General features: G+C 27.6%; 2 long non-coding RNA genes across 2 annotated transcripts; one reads left to right on the top strand and one right to left on the bottom strand.

Moving 5' to 3' along the window:
* Window positions 1-2,543: 2,543 nt before the first annotated feature.
* On the bottom strand, window positions 2,544-3,295 carry LOC113365457. Its single transcript, XR_003366218.1, has 2 exons — window positions 3,227-3,295; window positions 2,544-2,860 (listed from the first exon to the last, which is right to left on the bottom strand). It is a non-coding gene; the product is annotated as an uncharacterized LOC113365457 (long non-coding RNA).
* Window positions 3,296-3,635: 340 nt separating this feature from the next.
* LOC113365458 lies at window positions 3,636-4,732 on the top strand. Its single transcript, XR_003366219.1, has 3 exons — window positions 3,636-3,734; window positions 3,998-4,225; window positions 4,513-4,732. It is a non-coding gene; the product is annotated as an uncharacterized LOC113365458 (long non-coding RNA).
* The last annotated feature ends 2,318 nt before the right edge of the window (window positions 4,733-7,050 follow it).

Here is a 7,050-nt window from a genome sequence, read left to right as displayed (position 1 = left end):
GAAAAAATATAAGTATAATTATTGAATAAATAGGTATTTATAATTATTGAATAAATAATAATTTAAGTATTTAAATCAATTATCATTGGTTTGCAGATGAACTAAAGTTAGCAACGGACGCCATCTTGTTTTGCAAATGCGCCGCTAGATGGCTTGTTAATAGTTTGCAGAAAATTTGCAAATAATAAATATTAATAACAATATGAAATTTTATACGAAACTGAATCAAATTTGTGAAATACAAATGATTTATATTGGGTTTTAGCGTTGCAAATATGATTGTAATGTTAAAAAGGCGTTTCAAACTTTGGTCAATTGACAGTTGACGCCGTTTTGTTTTGGTTCAATACCGAAGAATTTTTCGTTGCTTTTTTGCAAAAAAATAACTGTACAGGTGCAGTTTTTTAATGTAAATGGATACATTAGGTCAAAGTTTATTGAATTTTCATCAATAATACGCCGTGAAAACGGTTATATTATTTAAAACAGGACAAAACCACCGTTGGTGATTATGGCCGCCATCTTGGATTTTGCAAATGTCACAAAATTTGAATAGCGAAAAAACGCAAAAATCTCAATAAATATTATGTAAAAGTGCAATAATAATAAATAATATGTGATAAATTTATTGCAAATCAACAACAAAGCACGCCTACGATATTTTTACAGATGTAAACATTGTTCACAAATCAGTACCAGACGGTGTCACTTGTTGTGCGAATAAAACTTAATAATTAAGCAAAATTATAAAGAATAAAAGTTCTTACCTTTTATATGTGTAAACTGCATACCGGAACACATTATAACACTTTATAAACACTACTTGGTTGTAAAATAATTATTGTTCATTTTGATCACTTATTGTACTTGCACTACGAGATGTTCACTGTTCGGGAGCTGACGCACTAATGAGCTGCGTGCTAATTAGCACCGCCTTATATATGCTGGTTGGAGGCTACTCGCGGAGGCGCTCCCGTGGGTGAAAGAGCCTCCGGAAGAAAACATAACCCCTGTCTCAAACTTGTTAATTATTGGGATTTAAATCAAACTTCATGAGTAAAACCTCATATATATGTTGAAAACTATAAAAAACTTAATTACAATCAATAATTAAGCTCTATTCGTTAGTAATTAACTCACTAATTAAGCACTATTCGTTAGTAATTAATCACTGCACAACAATCAATTGTATGGATTCAAAGTAAACAGAAACAAGCAATTTAAAATAAATTCGTTAAAACCACACAATGACACTATGTAAAAATGATTAAAAACAATATGCTTGGCACAATAACTTTGCAATACAATTTTGGCAACCGATTTCCACACATTTTTTTACAAATTTGAATTTGTATAAATATATAACCACAAAATTTTTGTTATTCTTTTAGTTTTAAACGTCAAAATTAAATTCATGTAAACTGATAGCAGTGAAGTGTGCCACATAATTGAAACTATGCAAAACATAGGAGTCATTAAATAACAAAAATTACGATTGCCAGAAAACCCATACACACTGAAGTTGGCTCCGGTGTTGATCATAACCTGTCAAAATTTCAGCAGTGTTGCTTTCTGCAAATCATTTAGGGGAATATTTAGTGCAATTCTTCTACCACTACTGCGCATATGCTCGATCTCATTTTTTTCTTGTAGCGTTGTATCGTGTCATGTCCGCCATTTTCTGTTCAAGTAAGACCTTTATTCTGATTGTGCGTTTTTAATTTCATTTAGTTTGCAGTTATGCCTTTTCATTTCGTTCCTTTATGATTCTTTCATTTATTTCATTTCATTTTATATTGTTCTTTCCTCTGCGGTTACCATTTTAGTGCTATGCAATCAATTCGCTTGTGCACGTTTCTTCTTAAGTAAGGCTTTTATTATTATTTTTCTTACATTAACATATTTTATTATAATTCGTTCTGTTTCTTTTCATTTATATTTCTTACTGCGCTTTTTGAAATTAACAAATTTACTTCTTCATTAGGTTTGTTTTATGAGGGTTATTATCTCACTTTCTACATTAAGGTCTAGCTTAGGTTCCACTTTCTTTACCTTCTTTTCACATTTAGGTCTAGCTGCTTCCATATTATTTTGCTACTTTTTACATTTAGGTCTAGCTTAGTACTTTTTACATTTAGGTTCGTTACTAGCTTAGCTTCCATATTATTTAGATACTAACATTTAGGTCTAGCTTAGGTTCCATATTATTTAAGTAGTTTTTACATTTAGGTTCGTTACTAGCTTAGGTTCCATATAATTTAGGTACTTTTAACATTTAGGTCTACCTCAGGTTCCATATTATTTAAGTCGTTTTTACATTTAGCTTCGTTACTACCTTAGCCATATTATTTAGGTATTTTTAACATTTAGGCCTAGCTTAGGTCCATATTATTTCAGTAGTTTTTACATTTTCGTTAATAGCTTAGCTTCCATATTATTTAGGTACTTTTTTACTTACGTTTACATTACTTTCTATTTTCATGCTCTAGCCTTTAGTTCATACTCATTTCACAATTTATACAATTTAGTCACTTTGCTCTTTATTCTCGATATCTATTTTATTTGTAATTTATCCAATAAACCAACATGGACTTTGCTTGTAGTGAATGCAAAACCACGTTTACAGCTCGTAGCTCTTTATATCGACACTTCAGGAGACAGCATGACAAAGAGCCACGAGCCATTTATCCTAATTCGTGTCAATTTTGTTATAAAACCTTTAAAACCATACATACTTTAGATAGACATGTACGCCGAGTCCATTGTAATATCCCTGCTCCTTCAACTACACAATCCTGTTCATCATCTTCCGAAGATTATACACATTTGTATTTATTTTGTATCATTCTTCTAATGTTTTCTATAACATAGGTCAAATTGTAAATAATATAATGTGTATATATTTCATTTTTAATAAAAATATTTATCGGAATAGATGATTTTTTTTAACTATGTTTGGTATTTTTCATGGCAATCATATTGTTAAAATTTGTATGAGATACACCTGATTATTTTAGAACATTCTAAATATCATTACTATATTTATATACAATTACTATAAATGCGATATATGTGAGTTAGGTGTTGATATATATTTTAATAAAACGAAAGACTGAAAATATCACAATTTAATACATATCATATGTTTGACTTCATTTTATTATATGATTATAAATATATACACAAAATATGAATTTGAAGTTGAGTTCTAATGAACAGAGCTTACATCAAGAACTTTGATGTTCATTTAATATTTAAGCGTGTAAATTCCTGGTCTTAATTCGATGAGAAATGTAAATAAAACTGACAATAAATTTAAAACATAGAAAATAGTGTGAGTAACTACAATAACTAATCTAAAACACTCTTTAATGTCCTAATCAAACAAAATTTATCGTTTTTCGTAATAATATTCGCTAACAAAGGACATTTCACTGTGAAAGCCATTAGTATATTGTCTAGGGTGAAAGCAATTCTTTTATGGAGGTTATATGTGTTATTTTGACGTTTCATTTGCGAATGACAGTTTAGGTGTATTACACAGTGTCTTTCGTCTCTGAATGTTGGTAAGTCGTTTTTTTTTATGACGTCTGTTGGGTTTCTTAGTACATGGCATATTTTTTGGGTTTTAACGGGGTGTGCAAAACATCTTATTCTTTATTGTGTTCGTATTCGTATCAAAACTGCAAATATTTCAATAAATACATCAAGATATGATAAATACCGATTAAAATGTAAGTATAAACTGTTAAAACATTATTGTAATATTTATATAAACTTTGTGTAAACTCACAAGTATTATCAGTCAAATGTCATGTCAGTTCAACTACCATTTCTATTAAAAATGCTGTATTTATTTTTGATTTTGTTTAATGATTATTTATAGTACAAAAATCTGTTACATTAATACTGTGACTATGTTAACAATAACTTACTTTATTTAAAAACTTAATTTTTAATACTTCACAGAATGTATAATCAATTTGTGATTGTTTAGGTTTTAATGAAGGATTTTTGGAGATATTTGGATTACTCTACTCATTCAGGACAATATAATCTTTTTGTGGAGATGACGAAGGGCACACTTTTAAATGCAAATAAAATGGATACTAAGTTTACTCAAAGATGACTGCCTTTATATACTAGATAATATTCTAATACTTAAAAATACTTTCCACAAATTTATTATGATTTTATCAATCAATTAGGAGAAATATCATAAGAGGTAAATGTTCTCGACTGTTAACCTAATTGAATATTGTTGCACAGAATTGTAGTGGAAAAATATAATTACAAATCAAGTTGACTTTTATCTGTAATGCAACTGTAGGATTCTCTACCTTTGCCTAATTCTCAATAATAAGAATAACTACAAAGAATGTATAATCAAATTATGATTCGAAGCTTATTAGACTCTTAAATGCAATACAAATATAGGTTTCCCTATACTTGAATATTTATTAATATTAGCAATAACTACACAAAATGTATAATTAAATTATGATAGTTTAGTTTTTAATGGAGGAATTCTGAAGATTACTATATTCCTATTTGGGTTACTCTATTTACATGTTATAAAGATGACCAAGAATACACAATGCAAACGCAAAATAAAAGAGGTTACTAAGTTCACTTACAGATGATTGTTTAGATACTCTAAATTATATTCTAATACTTCAAGATAATTTACTCAAGTTTATTATGAATTTGATGATAAATCAGGAGAAATATCATAGAGGTAAATATACTTGATTGTTAGTTAATTAAATAATATTACAGGGAATTACACTTGAGAAATAAACACAAATTAAATTGAAGCTTCTTGATATTATACATAGGGAAGTCTATGTACAAAAAACAGACAGATGTCTAATATTATTTTATAGATTATATAGATTTTGGCACTTACAAAGCTAATGAATCTAATAGGGCAAGGCAAAATCAACATACATTTAAAATTCATAGAATATATTCATGGAAACATAAATGTCAAGAATGGAAGAATTTAATGAACGCTTCTTAGTAGTTTCAATTTTGGACCTTTATAGCATAAAATTTAAATATACGTTTCACTCAATATTGATTGCAAGCACAAATATATATTATGAAGATATATAATGCAAATTTGCGAAATTAACAAAATATTGTATTGACACAATTGTGTTAAGCATGTAACCTTTTGTTTATTATTAAATGATAGCATCAACTGCAAGAATTATTAATAAGTTGAACCAATTAAATAGAAAAAAACTAAACGAAGCTGATGTGAAAGATTTGGCAGCATAATAATTAATATAATTCACATATGGATTTGAAAGAATCTCTACAAATCATCAACAAAGCATTTCATAGATCTTCCACATCTTATATTATGCTTAAATTATGAATAATAGGATATTTGTTAGCACTGGATGAAGATGCAAGTTTTAAGAAGCAATCTAAAGGTATTTTTATCATTCTTATACTAGATACAACTTATGTCAACATTATACAAATTGGTGATTTTGCAATTGATTGAATTATATTTGAATATAACTTTTTATTTATGGAATGAATTTTTCAAATACAAATAAAAAATACATACCTAGATACCTACATACATATTAATGATTAAATTTAAATTATTCGTTGCGATAAACCTCGCTTCTCAGCTTTCGCGCGGTATTATGTCGTACTTCACTAATTGAAATTCGTATTATTAATGATACTGTAACATACACTGGAAACTGGAAGCGCACCTTAATTTGATATCAATTATTTGCAGATTACAATGGATTTATGAATTTTAGCATTAATTTTGACGTTTGAACAAAAATAACAGATTTCTGCTTAACAAAAAAACTGTTTATATATATATATATATATATATATATATATATATATATTTATTATTAACTCAATGTAAGCTGTTTAATATAGCTTATTAAAAATATAATTATTGATGGAAGGTATCTAGTTCTAGTCCCAGGGGTAACAGTATTGATCTGAACTGTCCTAAAAAAAATAGGATAAAAATTGGTATAATAATTATCACAATTTTGTGATTATTTTAGTAAATTTTCACTAATTTTGTTGATTTAAACTTTGGGACCAAAAACCCTTGAATAACATTTCTAGAAGCGCAATCAAAAACAATAACACAAAGCGCCTCTTATTAGTAATATTTTGTATATTTTATTTAATTAGTAATATTTTTTATTTCAATTGTGTTTTTTAATGAAATAAATTTATGTTCATATAGCTTGTGATATTATTATTTTGATAGTTATTTCCAAATTTTATGGTATATAATTTATAATATTATTTTCAGTTTGTTTTAAGTATAAAATCTAAATCAAATTATTAATAAGCTAAAATAATTATATAATTAATTCTACCTGAATATTTTCATATTTTCAAGCAAATCTAAAAGATTAAATTTTCTGTTTGAATTTCGCGCTTTAAATTGTACAAGTAGCGGCAACGGTCATTTTGCTAACTTCAATCTGTTCACTTGTCAAAAAGATTTCCGTGAATTAAAATGAGCTCGCGTTAATTAAGAGTTTTTAATTAAATCCTTGATTAGTTTTAATTAATTTATGCATCAAATCATTTAATTATTCTGTAAATCAATCTGATATAATTAATATATCGTGGAACGTTAATTAAAAGCCAAAAATTGGGATGTGTTGAAGCACTTAGGTGTTCCTTGAATAGTCATAATTACTTTCAGGGCCTCCATTTTGAATCAATTTTATAAAAACATTTTATTTACAGCGCCAATGTATCCTTTATTTATATATATATGCAATTATCAATAATATAATTTATATATGTGCTTTTGTGGGTTATACTTAGTGCTTCTGTATCATACCTGAATTCACAAAATTCTTTTAATTCACAAAAGTCTCTGATATATGTCGTGTGTCGTGTATTCTGTAAAGACTTTACTCGGACAATTGCAACATGTCGAATATACATGTAAAGACAATGCTATGTAGTGGTTCTAAAGTAGTGATTTTGTGTCGAGTACTTGAGATTTCTGGCAGATGCTCCAGAGGTGGTCGAAGT

Source organism: Ctenocephalides felis, unplaced genomic scaffold (genome assembly GCF_003426905.1).
Source record: "Ctenocephalides felis isolate EL2017-DRISC unplaced genomic scaffold, ASM342690v1 CF-g0.4_SCAFFOLD_01026, whole genome shotgun sequence".
Taxonomy (NCBI): domain Eukaryota; kingdom Metazoa; phylum Arthropoda; class Insecta; order Siphonaptera; family Pulicidae; genus Ctenocephalides; species Ctenocephalides felis.
The sequence above is the reverse complement of the archived record's forward strand: the minus strand, read 5'-3'. Positions and strand labels throughout refer to the sequence as shown.